Source organism: Myotis daubentonii, chromosome 3 (genome assembly GCF_963259705.1).
Source record: "Myotis daubentonii chromosome 3, mMyoDau2.1, whole genome shotgun sequence".
Lineage (NCBI taxonomy): Eukaryota > Metazoa > Chordata > Mammalia > Chiroptera > Vespertilionidae > Myotis > Myotis daubentonii.
Window position 1 is genome coordinate 209,123,856 of NC_081842.1, and position 20,397 is coordinate 209,144,252.

Sequence of the window (20,397 nt, forward strand, 5' to 3'; positions counted from 1 at the left end):
AGGAGGCAACCAGTCAATGTGTTTCTCTCACATCGATATGTCCTTCCCTCTCTCTTCCACTCTCCCTAAAAATCAATATCCTCGGTGAGGATTAACAAACAAACAAACAGAAAACAAAAACAGAATGGGTTTCAAGGCAGAGAGGGAAGGGGCCAGTTCCTCACAGATGAGAGGGTTGAGGGTAGCCCAGAGGTGTTTGAACATGATCACTTGAGCTGGGATTAAGGGCTAACCATGTGTTCATGTATTAGTCAAGATTCAGGGGACAGAATTCCAATTTGAAACTGAAAGGATTTTTTTTTCTTTCTTTCTTTTTTAATATATTTTTATTGATTTCAGAGAGGAAGGGAGAGGGAGAGAGAGATAGAAACATCAATGATGAGAGAAAATCATTGATTGGCTGCCTCCTGCACGCCCCCCACTGGGGATCAAGCCGGCAACCTGGGCATATGTCCTGACCAGGAATCGAACCGGTGACCTCTTGGTTCCTAGGTCGACGCTCTACCCCTGAGCTACACCTGGCTGGGTGAACGGATTTTTTTTTTTCGAATGTAAAAGCCCAGGGGTAGTTCCTGGCCTCGGATACAAGGCTTGGACTCTCTTCACTCTTGATTCTCTTTTTCTCTGTGTTGGCTTCCTTGTCAGGCAGGCTGTTCTCTCACAGGGACAAGCTGGCTGCCTGCAGGTCCGGGCTTCCATCCGAATCCCTTAGCAACTCCAGGGGAAAGTCCACTCATTTCCAATCTTTCAGTCAAATGGGGTCTCATGGGCTCTGCCTGGTGGTCATGTGTCATGCCTGAACCAACCGCTGTGCTCAAAGGAAGGGTGCTCTCCTCTGATTGGCCAGGGCTTGGTCATATGTCCACCCCTGTAGCTGGGGGCAAAGATTAGTCTTCGTGAAGTAATTTTCCTTTGGAAAATCAAGGTGCCAACACAGGAATGGAATGAGGAAGGGTGTAATGCCAGATGAGGAAACCCAGAGAATTAAAGAATTACCCAGCATCAGAAGGACGCAGATTTGTAGAATGTCAGGATATTAAAAAAAAGGGAAGAGATTCCATAACCCAGTGCCATGCAATAGAAGTAGAATGTGAGCCACAAATGTAACTTTACATTTTCTAGGACCCACACTAAAAATGGAGAAGAAAAAAAGAAAAGAGAGAAAGAGGTGAAATTAATTTTAATAATATATTTTATTTAACCCCACAAATCTGAAATAGTGCCATTTTAATATATAATCAAAATAATAAGTATTAATGAGATATTTTACATGCCTTTTTCATATGAAGTCTTTGAAATCTGTATTTTATACTGGGAGAACATCTTAGTCCAAAATCCAAATTTTCCTTAGAAGTACTGGATCAGTGTTTATATTTTATCCAGTTTACAAGGGAAGAAAATAGTTTCCCATACCCAAGTTGTTCCAAATGTACTTAAAAATTCTCCAATGACTAACTTGTATATCAGTTTTTAAAATTAATTAAAAAGAAATAAAATTTCAAATTCAGTTCCTCAAGTCCTAGCCACATTTCAGTGAGTGGCTACCATATTGGATTGCACAGCCCTAATCCAGGGTGTTCGCCTGGCCAAGGGGGAAGTGAGGTGCAGGGAGGGGAGCGGCCCACCCACGGCCTCCCCACTGTCAGGGCCCCTCCACGCCCCCTCACTGCAGGCCCTGGAAGCGTCAGTTTCCGCGGTGAGAGGCCCAGCCTGCAGAAGGCATGGCCTAAGGTAGGAAGGGTGCAAATCTTGGTGGGGCTCAAATTCTTGCTCAGTCTGTAAACTTCTTGAGTTGCTTTCTTTTATGTTAACCTGTCTGTGACCACCTCTGCCTCTAGATAATAAATGTGTGTGGGAGGCGTGCATACATGACTTCAGCAAGCATTTATTAAGCACCTACTGTGTTCCAAGCCCTACACCCAGCCTTAGGGGCACGGAGAGGAGGCTGGTCCCAGGGGGCTCACCATCAGGCCCAGGGAGGAGGGGGTGGTAAAGGCTCATCCAGGATGCACGCAGGGTGGCACGGGCAGCGCTTGGGGGAGGGAGTGATCAGATCGCGTGCCTGGTGTATGGAAATGACCAGCAAACAGCCTCTGGGCTGGTTGAGTCCTTGGGAAAATCTGCAGGGAGCCCACACCTGGCCCGGCAGGGTGTTGGGCCTTGGCCTGTAGGTGTGGGGGTGTTTGGGTAACAGCCCAAAGGCTAGGAGGGGTTGTTTTGGTTGTTGATTTTGGAGCTGAGAGGGGCTATTGTGAAGTGAAGTCTCAGCTTGTTGGGGTGTGGGACTGGCTCAGGGGTGGGCATTGACTAGGGTGTCGTTGCCATCAGCTAACATCGCTTCATTGAAGAGAACATCTCTTCATTGAGCACCCCCAGCATCCTTCCTCTCTCTCTCTCTCTCTCTCTCTCTCTCTCTCTCTCTCTCACACACACACACACACACACACACACACACACACACACACGTCCTGGCTACATAATTGAATTAATTTGCGGAGCCCAGTGAACAATGAAAATGCAGGGTTCCTTGTTCAAAAAGTAAGGATTTCAAAACGGTGACATTAAAGCCGAGTTTTTACCAAGCTCAGGGCCCCTCCGGGCCTGGGCGGGAGCTGAGCCTCCCATGCAGACACGCAGGTCCCTGCTGTTGGCACTGCACCTGCGCCTTCCCTTCCTCCACGTGCTGTGAACATGGCAAAAAGTGTGGCAGCCAATGCCAAGCGCCTGAGAGATGTGTTATCTCCCGTCACCTGTTGACACCAGATGTGAACGCTGATTGTCATGCCCACTTTACATGCGAGGAAATGCAGATGCCGAGGAGGGCCTGGGACCAACCCCAAACGTAGCTGAGCCCCAAGGTCGGGCTCGCCCCGCTGCACCCTGCCTTTCCTCCCAGAAGGAGTAACCTTCTCTGGTGTCCTTTCTGAAATTTTTCTAATATCCTTTTCCTCTGAAAATGTCGATGGTGAATCTGGTAGGAAAATGGAACCACCAAGTTCCTCTAGCCCCGTGGGACCACTCTCCCCTCCAGCGAGACCCCACCGTGAGGCCCTGTGGGGTCCCCTCCTCCCCCAAATCACCAAGGATTCTCAGGCGCAGCCCCATCCCCTTTCACTCCTTCTCAGGGTGTCACTCACCCGAGCAGCACAGGCTTGACTGAGATTTGGGGTCACGGGGAGAATTGCATCACAGAACAGCAGACAATCAGAAGGTAACAATAGCTGTGCCTCTTCTTAGCATCTCCTGGTGCCCCCTGCCTCCCAGGGCTCCTACCTGACCAAGGCTCCCCGGAGCAGGCTCTCTCCTCACTCTTTCCTGGGATGGCCCATCCATCCATCCATCCATCCATCCATCCATCCATCCATCCCTCCCTCACTGAGCATCTGCTGTGGGTTGTGCACTGTGTTTGGTGCTGGAGATAAAGAGCAGAAATGATAGACAAGTCTCTGCCCTCATGGGTTCCATCTGGTGGGAAGATGGACCTGAAATACCTGAAACAACCACACGGATTAGCTTCTCAGTTTCGGTTGTGACAGGTGGTGTGAAGGCAGCAGGTGGAAAACCAGAACGAGATGGGGAAGGGAGGACCCATTCAGATTGCCTGCACTTAGGCCAAGACCTGAAAGATGAGCCCGGAACAGCCTGGGAAGAAGGAAGCCCTCAACAGAGGGCACAACCTGGGCAAGGGTCCTGAGGCATGGAGGCTGGGGGTCCATGTGGGGTAGGAGGGAGCCGGGGCTGTAGTGAGCAAGGGGGGGGGGTGGAGATGAGGTCAGAGAGCAGGTGGGGTCATCTGAGGGCTCTGCGGGCAGGGAAAGGGGCTGGGGTCAGTCCCAGGCCAGCAGGCAGCTACGGGAGGCATTTGAGAATGGGAGCCGTGTGATTGGCATTACCTTTCAAGAAAGATTGCTTTGGCTGTTGGGTGAGCCCCCTGGAAGGCTGAAAGGACAAGAGTAGAAGTGGGCACAATGACGGACAACCTCGGGGTTCCTGTGATGGGTGAGGACAGCTGGATCTGGAATGGGGGTGATGGAGACAGCCGAGGTGGACCAATTTGACATTTATCTTGGAGGTAGAGCCAATAGAGTGTGAATAGTGTTTGGTGATGGAAGATGATTCTCACACTTCTGGGACCACCCCTCTCATCTGCAGCCCCACCGGCCCTCCCCACCCAGCTGGTAGACGTGACCGTAGCACATGACACCAGCCACCCCGGGCCCTGGGTGCAGAACTCTGCTCCTGGGTGTTCGAGGTGGGACAGAACGGCTGCCAGACCCGTGAGAGGATGCTCAGGTGGTGGGAGTTTAAACGGGAAGACTTAGGATAACCCGGTTTTCCCCTTATTATTGAAGTAATACACAAAACATGAAAAAGACAGATGAGGTTCTGTGCTGGTAAAGATTTGGAGAAACAGGCACCTTAAATACTGTCAGTGAGAAAATCAAGAGGCAGATATCACTGGGAGAGCATTTTGAGTTTATCTCTTTTTTAAAAAAATATGTTTTTATTGATTTCAGAGAGGAGAGATAGAAACATCAATGATGAGAATCATTGATCGGCTGCCTCCTACACGCCCCCTATTGGGTATTGAGCCTGCAACCCGGGCATGTGCCCTGACTGGGAATCAAACCGTGACCTCTAGTTCAAGGGTTGATGCTCAACCACTAAGCCACACTGGCCCGGCATGGGGTTATCTCTTTAAATTGAAAGCGTGCGTGCCTGTGGCCTTGACTGAGACTCTCTCCTGGAGATATGCGTGTGCACCTGCATGCACACAAGCACAGCTAGTGCTTTCACTGCGTCGGTGTTTGTATCGGTCAGAAACTGGGGACAACCCAAATATCCATCAACTGTGGGTAGGCAGACAGATGTGGTCCATCCACTCTATAGAGTCCACGCAGCAATTAAAATGACCGAGTAGATCTCTTTATACCAGCATGAAAAGATCTCCTAGGTCTATGGGTATGTGAAGAAGCAAGTTACATATCTGTACAGTACCTATGTTATGATACCAATTATGTAAAAAAAAACCCCAAACTAAAGAATTCTACATATGTCTAAATACACTCGTATATCCATGCGAAACACATAGGAAAAGGACTCAAAGACGTGACATTAAACTCTAACAGTGGTCACACTGGGAGGGGAGGGCGCGAGGGGAGGCCGGGTTAAAGGTGCTGCTGGCCGTATGTGTTTTGCTTGAACATTTCACCAGGAGTCTGTTGTCATGCATTCCTGGTGTAATTAAAAAGTTAAAACTAAAACAATTATATACCCATTGTAAACCCTCTGAAAATGCAGCTGTCACAATGAAGGCATAAGTGCCCATGATATTACACCCCAAAGATAACCATTATTAAGATCTTGCTACATGTTTCCAATTTTTTCTACATTTTCCTATGCTTAAAAAATATGACTAAATTAAACATACTATTTTATGACCTGCTTTTTACACTTTATACTATATTGCGTTTTTCCATGTCCTTCAATAGTCTCCCAAGCCAAGGTTGACTTTTAATGGATGCATTATATTATGCTGTGTGGATTTACCAATATACATGTAAGTTCCTGCAGTTAACACAGAGCTCATTTATCACTTTTCTTTATTACATACAATCTTGTAAGTGCCTCTTTATGCAGTGGTCCAGTTGTTTATTTAGAAATATTTATTAGGAAACTATGTGGGCTGGAGCTATTTTAAAGCTTTTGATACACGCTGTGCAGTTGCTTTCCATAAACGGGACATTCAGGGCGGACTGAACAGGCCAGTGTGTTCCCGATGGGCCGCCTTCGCCTCAGGGCTTTTCAAGAGGAGCTTCTCGTCCACAGGGAGACAGGTTCCCAAGGGAATCGGTGGCGTCTCCCTTACAGGAGACCTTCAGAGAGGGGCTGTCTGGGTGGGTTCAGAGGCTGAGCTGCCAGGGGACTTCTGAAGTCCTTTCCAGAACCAATGACATAGCCCGGCCGGTGTGGCTCAGTGGTTGAGCATCGACCTATGAACCAGGAAGTCACGGTGGCAGGCTCAATCCCCAGTGACAGGGGGTGGGGGGTGGGGGGGGGAGGGGGGCATGCAGGAAGCAGCTGATTAATGATTCTCTCTCATCATTGATATTTCTCTCTCTCTCTCTCCCTCTCCCTTCCTCTCTGAAATCAATAAGAAGCTGTTATAAAAAAGAAAGAAAAGAAGATAAACCCTAGAACAGTGATGGCGAACCTTTTGAGCTCGGCATGTCAGCATTTTGAAAAACCCTAACTTAACTCTGGTGCCTTCTCACATATAGAAATTGTTTGATATTTGCAACCATAGTAAAACAAAGATGTATATTTTTGATATTTATTTTATATATTTAAATGCCATTTAACAAAGAAAAATCAACCAAAAAAAAAAAAATGAGTTCGCGTGTCACCTCTGACACATGTGTCATAGGTTCGCCATCACTGGCCTAGAACCAGCATCAAGGTTAACTTTGACATCTGGTTGTGAGGGCCAAGACCATGGTTGATCTCCAAGGACTCTGCCCTAGAGAGGCCAGGCCAGGAGTCAAGTTCTCTTGAGACCCACAGAGAGGGAGAGAGTTCCGGGATGAATTTGCTCTACCCTCTGAGTGTAGCCTCCTCCAAAGGCGTTGTACACCTGCCCAACAACATGCCGGGGTTTTTAAGAAGCCGGGAGAAAGTCATGGGGTCCGCGGGCTCTGTGGTGAGTCAAAGGGTGGCCAGTAACCTCTCTGGAGTTGCCTGGGGGTTGGAAAAGCCTCACTAGTGCGCTGCAGAGTCATTGCATGGCTCCAGGGCAGGCTCGGGACAGTTCCTCCAGCAAATCCTTGACTCCTTATCCTTTATACAAGCGCTCCATCAACCTTTCTTCCGTCCAGTGCACGGCACATATTGGTAAAAATCGCCATCCACGTGCCCCAAACATGCATGAAAAACAGCCATCACCCCCGAAACTGCCACCTGCTTCTCCTCTCTGGTCCCTGCTTGGTTCTCTGTAAGCTCTACGTGTGTTCATCAATAGAATGGAGTCAGACTGTCAGGGTGACCCTCTTGCTGCCTCGTGCAATCACTCTGAGCCGCAAAGATCTCTCACGTCGATTCCTCTTCCCTCTGCCCGCCACCATCACCTCCTGCCAACCCCTCACCATCGCAATAAGAACCAACACCTATATGGACCTTGTCCTGGGCTGGGCATTGTCTTAAGCTCTTGAACGTTTGTGATTTCATTTCAGTTAATACTCGTGAGACCCCCCGAGAGGGAGCAGCCCCAGTTTCTCCCTTTTGAGCCCACACCTTTCTCAGGGTCGCCAGAGCAAGGGTGGTGGTTGCATTTTGTTTTTGAAATTCAGAACATTTCACCCACGTAAAACATGTCTTCTATGTGAGATATTAATAATAACAATCATAAATTCAGATACCCACCTTCAACCTCAAGGAGCTGACACGACACATTCCTGAAGCGCGCCCCGCGTCCCTCCTCCCCGCGCTCCCTCGCCCTCCCGTCTGGAGGCAATAACCACCCTGCATTTGGTATTTGTCATTCCTTGGCCCTTTTTCTTTACAGTTTTCTCACGGAAGGGTGCAGTCCCGAACAATACGGTTTTGCATGCCTTTGAACTTGGGGAGGAATAAGAATTGGACGGCCTGCATTTTCCTACAGTGCGTGTGCCTTGGTTGGTGAGACCCACCCATGTTGTGGAGTTCAGCTGTACCGCATTCATTCTCGCTGCCATAACGCACTCTGTTTTCTGAGTAAGCCCCAGGTCATCAGTCCAGTCTCCTATTGATGGACATAGAATTGTCGCCATCAATATTTATTACCTCTCCCGGTGCACACATGGAAGGGTTGCTAGGTGAGGCACTCAGGGATCGGAACGCTGGGTAGCACCTGAACTTGGCTAGACAATGCCAAGTTCACATCCAAATTGGTCGTATGGATGTACACTCCCACGAGCACTGCATAGAGCTTGCATTGTTCCACAGCCCTGACAGCACTTGGTGCTGTCAGACTTGAGCGGGGTGCCAATCCGGTGGGTGTCAATTGGCATAGGATGGAGGTTTTAGGCTTGCATTTCCCTGATTCCTAATGAGGTTGGGCGTCTTTTCATGTTTATTACAATCCCTGATTCCTTGTCTGTGCGATGCTTGGCTATGTTTTGTAGTCCTTTTTCTATTGTGTCTCTTATTGATCCTGTAGGAGCTCTTTATATATTTTCCTCCTACTCTTTTGTAAATTATTTGCATTTCAAGCGTCAGTTCCTAATCCGTGGCTTGTCTTGTCACGTTATAAGTGGTGTGTTTTGTGAACAGAAGTTCTTATTCTTCACACAGTATCATTTTTGATGTTTTCATTTATGGTGTGTGCTTTTGTGCCTTTTAAAAGAAATCCCTCCCTCGTTTACATAGACTCCTATGTTTTCTTCTTAAAGTTTTGCCTTGCACGTTTAGGTCTTTAGTCCACCTAGCATTAATTTGGTACAAAGAAGGATTAAATTTCAGGGTTCCCCCCCCCCAAATGGATAAGCAACTGTCCTAGCTCTATTTATTGAGTAGTTCATCTTCTGTATTATTTTGCAGAACCGCCTCTTAGAAATGGATCACATTTCCACTTATGCTTGAGTTTGTTTCTAGCCTCTCTAGTCTGATTCACCGGTCCATGTGTCTATCCCTGAGCCAAACCACAGTACCCTAATTACTAACACTTTCAAACAAGTTTTAATGATCACTTTATATTGTGTGCATTGATAGCTGGTAGGCCACGCCCTGCTCTTTGCAATTCTTCAGGAATGTCCCTGGCCCTTTGCTCTTTCTTATAAACTGAGGCCCAGTGCACAAAATTCGTGCATGGGTGGGGTTCCTAAGCCTGGTTGGCGATCAGGGCCGATCTATGGGGTGATCGGTGGGGGGGAGGGGAGGCCTGCTGACACCCACCTTAGCCAGCCTGGTGTCACCCACTCACCAGTCCCGCCTCCTGCCGCCGCTGGTTGCCTCCCACTGCGGGGCAACTGGTGGGCGATTGGGGGCCTCCACTGGCACCTACCTTGGCTGGCCTGGGGCCTGCGGGCTGGGGGCAGCTCCTGCTTTGAGTGTCTTCCCCTGGTGGTCAGTGTACCTCATAGTAACTGGTTGTTCCACTGTTCAGGCGATTTGCATATTAGGCTTTTATTATATAGGATAATAGAGATTGTCATATGCCATGAACACCTTGTTGAGATTTTATTTGGAACTGCAATGAATGATATATTAATTTCTGCAGGTATTACATTTTAAGTGGTTAATATTTATATTTGCTTTCACAATTGTCTCTTTTTCTCTCATTCTATCTTATATTTTAAGGGTCTTTTTTATTTCAGGGAGGAAGGGAGAGGGAGAGAGAGATAGAAACATCAATGATGAGAGAGAATTATTGATTGGCTGCCTCCTGCATGCCCCCTACTGGGATTGAGCCCACAACCTGGGCATGTGCCCTTGATCAGAATCTAACTCAGAACCCTCTATCCACTGAGCCAAACTGGCTAGGGCAGGGGTGGGCAAACTTTTTGACTCGAGGGCCACAATGGGTTCTTAAACTGGACTGGAGGGCCGGAACAAAAGCATGGATGGAGTGTTTGTGTGAACTAATACATGTTAACACTGCTGCTGTTGAAGGAGCGGAGGGGAGAGCAAGAGAACCCTCCGCTCTTTCGGCTCCACGGGCTGGATAGAACAGCCGAACGGGCCGGATCCGGCCCGAGGGCCATAGTTTGCCCACGGCTGGGCTAGGGCCTATCTTATATTTTAGACCTTTATCTGGGATCATTTCCTTCTTCCTGTGCTACATTTTAAAAAGTACCTTAGGTGAAGGTTTATTTGTGGTCAACATATTCAATATTGGTTTGTTTGAAAATTTTGTCTTTGGTCTTGAAAAATATTTTTGCTGAGTACACAATTCTAGTGGCAATTATTTTCACTAAGGGGCAATTATTTGGTCCTTTGAAAATATTGTTCCATTGTCTTATGGCTATGGTTGTTATTGCTAAAAAGTCAGCTGTCCACAAATCTTTGCTTTTTTGTTTCTCTCTCTGACTGTATTTTTAATTCGACCATAATCTTCTGCAGGTTTGTTGTGTTACACATAGATGTCGATTTAAACTTTTACCTTGCTTGAGATTTACTGTGCTTTTTGGATTTGGTTCATGTTGTTCATCAATTCTGAAAAACAGCCATTATCTTTTGGATGATTGCCTTTCTCCCACTGTGTTAGTTTCCTGTGGCTGCTGTAACAAATTACCACAAACTTGGTGGCTTAAAACAACAGAAATTTATTCTGTCACAGTTCTGGAGGCGAAACGTCCTAAATCTGTATGATTGGGCTCGAGTCAGGACGTAGAGAGGGCCGTGCTTCCTCTGCAGGCTCTCGGGGAGAATTTGTGCCTTGTTTCTTCCAGCTTCTCGTGGCGGCCAGCACTCCTTGGCTTGCATCAGCATGACTCCAGTCTTCAAGGGCAGCATCTTAAAATCTCTCTCTGCTCTGACCTCATATTGACCTCTCTGTGTGTTGTCTCCCTCTTACAAGGATACATGTGATGGCATTTAAGGACCGTGGATCATCAAGGCTCATCTCCCCATCCGATGCCCCCTAACTTAATCACATCCGCAAAGAACCTTTTGTTTGGTTTTGCCATCTATGCTTACCTTAACAGGTTCCAGGCACAGGACATGGATGTCCTTTGGGGGCCATCTTTCAGCCCAGGAAATTGAACTCCACTGGGATGCATCTTACACCCTCCCACTCTGTCCTCCATGTTTTTAGTCTCCTTTTCACCGTTTATACTTTTGTCTCTCTGTGCTGCATTCTAGATAGTTTCCTCAAATATATCTTCCGTTTTCCCAATTAAAGCCTTCTGTAATCTGTTGTTTAATCCAGGCATTGATTTTTAAATTTCCCTTCATATATTTCTCATTCCTTGATGGCTTCTTTGTCAAATCTCCAAGGTCATTTTTATAGCCTCTGGTTCCAGGCTCAGTTTGGTTCTCTTAATTGATTTGATTGTTTTAAATATGGAGAAAAGGTCAGAGCCCTTTTGTAAAATTTTCTTGCAAAAATGATCAGAGAAGTGGGCCAGTAGTTGAAGGGGGGTGTAAAGTCTCTCTCTCTCTCTCTCTCTCTCTCTCTCTCTCTCTCTCTCTCTCACACACACACACACACACACACACACACACACACACACACTGAAAATTGAGAAGTTACCTTCAAGGAAGGGGAAGATATTTATGGGTGACGAGATGACCCAGTTGACAGGTGACGGGGCAATGTCCATGTGTCGGGGAGAGCAGATGGAGTCCAGCGCACGGGAGGAATGGGGCTCAGGCGAGAGCTGGAGAGTTCACAGTGAGAACGCAGAGCCCAGAGGTTGGCATGGGGAGACAGAGGAGTGTGGGCCATCTCTCCTGGCTGTTTCTGCTTTCTCAGTAAGTAGGAAGGAAGGTCATAGCTGAGAAAGAGGGTGGGAGGAGGTGTCTGAGCTATGAAAGAGGGAAGGTGTGAGTGCTCATCCAGGAGAGTGGAAAGTGAGCAGACTGAGAAGAGGAGTAGAATGGATGTGTGGCAGCACCAAATACCCAGGGGAGGCTAATGGGCTGAATCTAATGAGGGAGTGATCAGCATGGTTGTATTTCTCCAAAGCACAGATTTGACTGTGTCCGTCCCCTGCTTAAAACCTTCATTCACCCCCCTCCCCGCTCCAAACCCCTTTTGTATGGCATTCAGGGTGCTCCGTGACCCCAGCGCTACCAGATCTCAATTATGCCCTTTACACCCGCAAAGCCAGAGCTACTTGTAGTTCCCCAAACAGGTTTTATATCTCTCTGCCGTGGCTCATGCTGTTCCCACTGCCTGGACACCCTTTCTGCCCCTACCCTCCAATGGTGGGTCTACCCTCCAATGGTGGATCTGTCCATGAAGCTCCACTTCCACCTGCCCCTCACCCCGCAGTTCCCTGTGCAGACTCGTCCCAACTGTTACAGCTCCCATCCAACTTTGCTGGCTCTCAGTCTTTTATGGCTCTGCCTGGTCCCCCTCACTGAGGGCACAGTCTGTGCCTGTCCTTTCTGTGTCCCTGGAGTCCTGTGTGAGCAGGTGCTGGGGCTGTCTGCTGAGAGGATTGCCCAATGGCTTCTGGAGGAGAGCTGGGTCAGGCCGGCAGGGGTGTAGCCCAAAGGGCCTTTAGTGGAATCACTGGACTGTGGAGAAGAGACTCGGGCAGTAGCCAGGAATCTCGGCCAAGGCCTGAGGTCAGGAGAAAGCAGGCCATGCTCCCAAGTTGGGGGCTGAGGGAGGCTGGGAACCAGAGGGAGCTGGCCTGGTGGAGCCGTGTGGTCCATACACACTTTCAGACTCTGAGCACCTGGTAGGGTGATTCTGTGCACTTGGTCCTCCTGCTGGGAGGGACACAGGCTTATCAGGGTGAGGGAAGAAAGCTGCTATGAAGTGCTTTTCTCTCTGGGAATCATCGACCGCTAAAAGTAGGAGAGATATAAGGGGTCCCCCAGCCCTTCATTTCCAAAGAACCAAATATTCCACTCCCAACAACCGCCAACGTGCCCATGGGGAATACAGTCAGATGGGGATCTGGGCACAGCCTACCATAGTATCAAGGGCAGTGTGTAGGGGTCAGGCTGCCTGGCAGCTACAAGCCGTAGTGCTGTGGGCATGCTGCTCTGCCTCTCTGAGCCTCAGTCCTCCCACCTGTAAAGGCGGATGAGAAGGAAGAGTCAACACCATTAAGAAATGGGCAAAGGATTTAAATAGATATGCTTACAGAAGATAATACGCATGGCCCACAAGCACATGGGAAGCTGCTCACCATCCTTAGTCATTAAGGAAATGCAAATCAAAGCCACAATGAGATGCCAGTTCACACCCACCAGACAGCAACAAGTGTTGACAAGTGTCCAGACTCGAAACCGTCACGCACTGCTGGTGGGAATGTCAAACGGTGCCATGGCTTTGTCAAAGCATTGTCTCAAAATGGAAAACATGGAGTTACCAGATGACCCAGCAACTCCACCCCTAGGGACCTCCTCACAAATGAAAACACGCATCCACACAGAAACCCGTGCACAAGTGTTCACAGCAGCATTATTTCTACTATTATAACAAAAAAAGAAGTGGATTTAAAGGTCCATCAGCTGGAGAATGGATAAGCAAAATATGGTCTATCCATTCAGTAGAGTACTAGTAGACAATAAAAAAGATTGAAATATCGAAAATCTACAAATGGATGACCCTCAAAAGCATGATATTAGATGAAAGAAGCCCGACCCAAATGACCACACATTGCGTGATTGCACTGCTATGAAACGCTCAGAACAGACAGATCTGGAGAGACAGAAAATAGGCCTGTGAGTCGCTAAGGCTGGGGGGCGGGGGGCAGTTTGTTGGTGGGGGCGGGGATTGGGGGATGACTGTAAATGGGCAAAGTTCTGACATTAGCTTGTGATGATGTGGGCCAACTTTGTGAATATAATAAAATACACTGAATTGTATACTTCAAACGGCAAATTTTGTGGAATGTAAATTAGACCTCATTACAGCTGTTTAAAAGGGGGAGGGAAATAATGGTGTCCATCTTGCAAGGTGCCAGGGAGGTGGTGGTGGGTGGGGGGACTGAGTGAGAAATTGTGTGTGTGGTACCTGAGTGCCTAGAACAGTGATGGCAAACCTATGACACAGGTGTCAGAGGTGACACGCGAACTCATTTTTTTGGTTGATTTTTCTTTGTTAAATGGCTTTGAAACATATAAAATAAATATCAAAAATATAAGTCTTTGTTTTACTATGGTTGCAAATATCAAAATATTTCTATATGTGACACGGCACCAGAGTTAAGTTAGGGTTTTTCAAAATGCTGACACGCCAAGTTCAAAAGGTTCGCCATCACTGGCCTAGAAGAACATACTAGTAGGTGCTCATAGCAGAGGCAGTGGGTGTCCCTATAGGCCTCATCGTTAACACCTCTCGCCCCACTTCCAGATCCTGCAATTTTTTCATGCAGGCACCTCCAGGAGGTGTGAAGTGCTGGGGAACTCACAGCCCCACCCCCACCCCAAGACATGCAGTACAGTGGTAGCTGGATGCCTTCCTTTCTCCATCTCATTTCCCACCCCACCCCCCACCCCTCACTGGTGTTTCCTACAATAAACTACATGTCCAGGTCCATGAATCCTTGTATGAGGTTGGATTTAGGGGCACCCTGCCTAGGGTAATGATTATGGTCCTAATGGGGCTAATCAAGGCTCATGACCATAGCTGGCTCCCTGGGCTCCCTGATCTGCTCTGCTCTGAGGAGGTGAGTATGAGGAGGGAGGACTCGCTCTGGAGGGAGAACAAGAGGGATCCAAGTTCTGCAGGTGATGAAAAGAGCTGGGTGAACTGAAGATTCATTCTGTGCCTGGCACTGTGTTCAAAGCACTTCCCAGGTTGCATTTCATCCTCACAGCAGCTCTGGGCCTCACCTGACTGAGTTGAAAGCTGAGGCTCAGAGAGGTGAAGTGACTTGCCTAAGGTCACACAGCTATGAGGTTGTGGTGCCTGCCTTTCACAGAGCCCCGTTAAGCACCTGACCCTCGTCCTTTCCATTTCGACTTACTGGGACTCTGGCTTTCCCGGGGAGGTTTTGGTTTGCTCTGCCTGCTGCTGCTTGGCCCAAGCCCAGCTGTCAGGACACCATTCAGGCGTGGCTTTGGTCAGGTGCTGGTTTTACAGATTTATGGTGGAGGGAGCCCACTCTCAGGAGAGAGCCTGGGGACTGTGAGGAACAAGGATGCTGATGTGGCCTCCTTTAAGGTCCTACTGACTCTGAACAAAGCAAGCCTCTTACTCTGTTCCCTGGCCCATAGCCATGCTCCCGATTCCTCTCCTCACATTCGCAAGGGGCTGGAAGGGCCACGGTGGCGCAGCTCCAGGTCTGGCCCTGGCGCCTGGGGCTCTGGTGTTAGGTCAGGGACCTCCTGTGAGAAAGCAGACCTGCACTTGGGCAGGCTGAGTGCGCCCCGGCCAGTCTGCTTTGTTCAACTGGGAGCAGGGGTGAGGGTGAGGGTGAAGGTGAGGGTGAGGGTGAGGAGGAGAAGGAGGGAACTCACTTTGACTGAGCACCTAACCCGGACCTGCTGCTGCATTAGGCACTGGGAGTGGGGAGTGGGATGACTTGGGGAGTGGGCCCGCCTGGATACTGACAGTTACAATCGCAGTGCAGCTACCCTCACAGTGAATCTGTACTGAGCACTTCCTGTATGAAGGGGCTTCCCAGGCATTACCTCATCTAATCTGACCGCAGGCTTCACTAGCTGTCACTGCCCCCATTTTACAGGCAAAGCAACAGATACAGAGCAAGGCCCAGGCTCTTGTCCAATGACAGTTGGAACTGAGAGGGTCAGACTGAATCCAGGCTGTCTGGCTCCAGAGCCAGCTGGCTAGGCCTTCCTCTGCACAGCCTCACCAGGCATGAGTCGGGGGCCGGGAGGCAGCCCAGGGGAGGGAGGGATCTGCTCTGTTGGGGGTGAGAATTGGGTCCATGGAGGTCTTCGTACGAATGTCTGATTGAGGCTTTGAAGGATGAAGAGGAGTTCGGTGCAGAAGGGCAGGGAAGGTGTTTCTGTCAGAACAGCCCAGGCACAGGTAAAGAGGCAGGAGCCAGCGTGATGGGTTTGGGGAATTACAAGCATAAGCAGGGAGAGGTGACAGACCAGGCTCCAGGCACGGAGGGCCTGTCCTGTCCTGCTAAATCGTTTGGAGTTTGTGTAAGACACACTTCCCGCCCTCTCGGGGCCTGTCCTGAGTTTGCCTTTTACAGACGTAAATAAATTCATTTCAAAAGGAAACTTTACGTCACCTCAACACCACTTAACATAAATAGGTGACCATAAGAAGAGCATTAAAAAAGCGAACTGGTGTCCTTAAATTCTCCAGGGCCTGAGCCTGGGGCCTTTCTCTCTGTTAAAGGGCGATAGGGAGGTGTTGGGGACAAATGAGAACGAGACGGAGACGTTCTCCTGGTCACATTTAAAGAAAAAATGGAAAAGGAAGGAACAAGTGGGAACCGCATTCTAGAATCAGCATCACTCAGTGCTGTGTCCTGCTCGGCCTAACGCCACCGGTGGAAGGCAGCACTGGTGTGATCTGCAAATCTCTAGCACCGTGTCGGGCTGTGTTACTGGGGGCTCCGGCCACAGCCTGGTGTCCCAGGTTCCAGTCGAGGTCACTTACTATCAGGGGAGAAAAAACACTCTGACAAGCGTAGGGGCGGGAGTCCGCCTCTGCGGACTGTTTTGAAATCACCGAATGACAAGTGGATGGCCAGTGCAGGAAGTTAGTGTTAATTAACTACTCATCACGGTGATGGTGGTGAATTCGGGTTGGGGAGACGTTAGTGCCCAAAGGCCTTGAAGCATCTTTTAAAAGCATCACTAAAAATAACATTGAAATTGCAACCCGGTGAGTGAAGGACATAAAAGCCAGCTGGGGAAGGACATAGGCCTGCGGAGAAGCCAGCTCAGGGCCCCACCTGCCCTTCCAGGAGGTGAGGCGGGGCGGGGTGGGGGGCACCTTCAGGAGCCCCATGAAGATGACACAATAGAGATGGTGCCTTCTGATGTGGGGCCCATCTTGGAGGTTCCTGGGCCTCGATGGCCTCATCTGAGAAATGGGGATAATAATACTTTATGTCCAGGAGGAAGGAGGCCGGGCCAGCTGAGCCCTTAGGTTCTGTTCCAGCCCTGCCCACTCTTACCTGGTGTGGGTCTCAAATCCTGGGGCCCAGGTTGTCTCAGTGGCCAGGTGTTCTCCATCTGGGAGCAAACACCTAACGCAGGTATTTGCTGCTTTGGGTCACATCTGGCCCGTGATGTTTTACCTAAACGGTGTAGTTAAAAATGTTAAAAAACACAACTTTGGGGATTTATTACATGTAATGAGGTTATATATGTATAACCGAATCTGGTTCACCCGCACCCCGGACCCAGATAGGAGGGAGGAGGGAGCCCTATTCCTCGCTGATCAGCCATTGGTGAGCTTGCTGCTGGGGCCAACCTCCCACAGTCCCCCTCCCCCGCACCCCCCGTCCCCTGCCCAACCAGCCCAAGGGACCCCACCTGTGCACGAATTTGTGCACTGGGCCTCTAGTGAGGTAATGACACGCACAGTTCATAACTAAATAGCTTGGTGAACCATTGCATAGTGAACAGCTGGTGACTACCAACCTTGCCAAGAGAGAGCACAGCACGGCAGGCCCCCAGGGCCTCCTGGTGCCTCTCCAATCACTTGACCTTGTGTTTTTCTTTTTTAAATTCTTCGGTTGACCATGTGATTTCCTTTTTCTGGCACCATTTCTGAGAACATTGTATGGGGGTTTCCACACCAATCCTGCCATTCTCCAGCACCCAGTCTCCAACCTCCAATTCAGTTCTCACATGAACTGCTCGCCGTGGGAACAGGCGCCACAATTACGCGCTCAGTCCCACAAGACCGCCCCCTTCAGACATCAGTCATTAGTCCTGGGGGCCACCTGCACTCAGTTTCCTCACCTGTGAAATGGGGATGTGAGCACATGTTCATGGCATTGCTGTGAGAAGTAAATGATTGCCTGAACAAATACAGCTGAGCGCAGTGCCTGTCCCACAGCCACTGGTTGGCCAGATTAGCTGTCACTACTATTTTCTGCCTGACTTCATGCTGCTAGGATTGGGCTGGGAAAGGTGCTCAATCTTAGAGTTACGTATGTGGTGATTTTCCTAATTCATGCTGTCTTGGGCGGTCCTTCCCCTCCCATCCGAGCCCCTCTGACCCCGGAGTCTCCACCCCTTCTCCCTACCTGTGACACCAGCATCGTCTCTCCAGCCAAGAGGTTGGCAGATGGAAACTGGTGCTGCTCCTACCCTTCCCAGGGATGTTTTCATCTAAACGGGCTCTTTGAAAATCCCCACAGCAAGGAGTAGGCTCTGAGAACTTGAGAAGTCTTTGCAGTACAGCATAATATTAGTGATCATCATGACCATTTATTCAATGCCTACTATGTGCTAGCTAGCCTTGCTCTGACTCCTTTAATGCATTCCCTTATTTGTCTTCCACAAAAGTAGAAGGTTGGGACTTTTTCTATAACTCCCATTTTACCGATGAAGAGAGTAAGGCACAGAGAAGTTAAGTAACTTGCCCAGTGTCACACAGCAAGTGGCGGAGAAGAGACACAAACCCAGGCAGCCTGACTCCAGAGCCCACTACAGCTTCTGTTTAGCGAAGTGCTCACCATGTGCCAGGAGTGTTTTCAAGGTGCTGTACACACATGATTATCTCTATTGCCTCCGCCGGAAATATGTCGGGTTTCTCTGTCAGTCCTCACACCAACCCTAGGAGGCTGGTATTATTACCTCCAATTCCAAGGCGAGAAAACTGAGGTCTGGACAGAGAATTGCCTTTGTGTGCCTCTCCTGCTATTGAAATGTTACCTACGAGGCAAGTTTGAACTAAAGGCTGCTTTGTCCTGAGCACTGGCCTGGGGCTGGTGGGAGTGCCGGGAGTGGGAGAGAGAGCGTTCATTGGCTTTGGAGATGGAAGTTCGAATTCTGTCTTTGCTAGTCCTCGCTTCGTGGCTCGGGGACAATTTTGGGGCTTTGGTGAGCCTGGATTTCCTTAGAGAACAATGATGGAGGTCATGTCCACCCAAGAGCCACTGTGAGCCCGGAATGAGATAAGGCTCAGAGCAGAGGCACATAGTTGGTGCTCAATACATACTTGTTTTGTGGCTCCCAAGCCAGTCTGTTGTTCTGTCTTCTCATAGCACCACAGAGTGCCTCCCGCGGTCCACCTACCAGATGCAAGCCAGCATTCTAGATCTTTAGGAACCTGGGCTGGGACCTTCTTGAAGTCAAGGACGGCATCCCATGTGTCTCTAGATCTCCCACTTGGTCCAGTGTCTTGTATGCAGCCATATGCGATAAATGAAGTGGGTTGTTGTTTTTTACCCCCAAAGTGAAAACAGCTTTTCCATTTCCATTGTTCTCCTTATAGAAGTAATAAGTGCTCATTGTAAAATGAGAAAAGAATTTACCGACCTTGTCTCGAGGCGACCTTGTCTTAACTGAGACCTTGCTGGTAAGGGGCTCACCCTGATACCTGGCCCAGAGCTTTGTAACGATCCCAATTATTCAGAAACACATAAAGGTATTTAACAAAAGTAAAAACCACCTGCTGACCTCGCGGATGTCCTGACAGATAATTTTCCATGTGTGTACACAGACGACCCTACAGACAGGACGGGCACTTCTTCAGTGGATGTTCGTGGCCGTGCTTTTTGCTTCCATAGTAACTGGTGGGCCTCTCCCTGTGCCAGTAAACATGGGCGTGTGTGATCCTCGGGGCTGCTGAGTGCCACTGCTCAGGGGTGTGCCGCGACTGACTTGGTCAATGCCCTGTTGCCGGGCACCTCAGGGATCCTATTGTCACTTTGAGTCGGGCCGGAAGGCACAGGGCAGCTGTAGACCAAGGAAACGTCTCGCTGGCCGAGGCCTCCTTAGTTACGAAACAGCCGCCGGGGAGGTCACCGGGGCTGACACGGTGGCTGCTGTGACGTGTAGCTTTGAGTTGCGTGCAGGACAATCAGGGAGACATCCCTGCCGTGGGCCTGGGATGAGGTCAGAGCATTCCTCCCTTTCATGGTGCTGGAAGGAGCGGTCCTCTGGGAAGAGGGCCCTTGACTCACCCTTTTCTTTGTAGTCGCCTCCCATGCAATGTCCTCGCTGCTGGGACATCTGTCTCAGCAGAAACAGGACCGCGAGGGAAGGGAGAACCTGCCTGTCCCTCCCTCTGAAGGCTTCCTCTACCACGTGAGAAAGCCCTTTGCAAACCGGACATAGGTGTGGAAGGGAGTGGGGATTCACCACGCTCACAAGCCAGCCGGTGGGGAAGACAGGGGTACCCTAGGGAATCAGGACTCCCCTGCCCTGCCCACCCTGCTACCCTGTGGTTCCTGGAACACCCAGGGCCTTCCTGACAACAGGCCACGCATCCTGGTCTCCCCCTGCAGTGGCCGGGCCCTCCCCGTCCTGAGGCTGGTGTGGCCACCCAGCTGCTCCTCCGAACCTCAGTTTCTCCATCGGGAAAAGGGGAATGACGGCCCTTCCCTCAAACTGACGAGGCTGGGATAGAATGAGGTGATGCAGGGACCCGCTCCGTGCAATGCCCGGCACGTCACCAGCGCAGGTAGCGCTGCTGGAGCAGGTAAGGCCGGGCAGGAGCAGCGAGGAGGCTCCCAGCACTTGCTGGGTTTTGAGGTCAGGGACCCCCACCACTTGGGGCGGAGATGGAGGAGATGGACGTGTGGCTTCCTGCTGTCGGGCACTTTAGAAAGCTCTCTGATGATGAGAAGG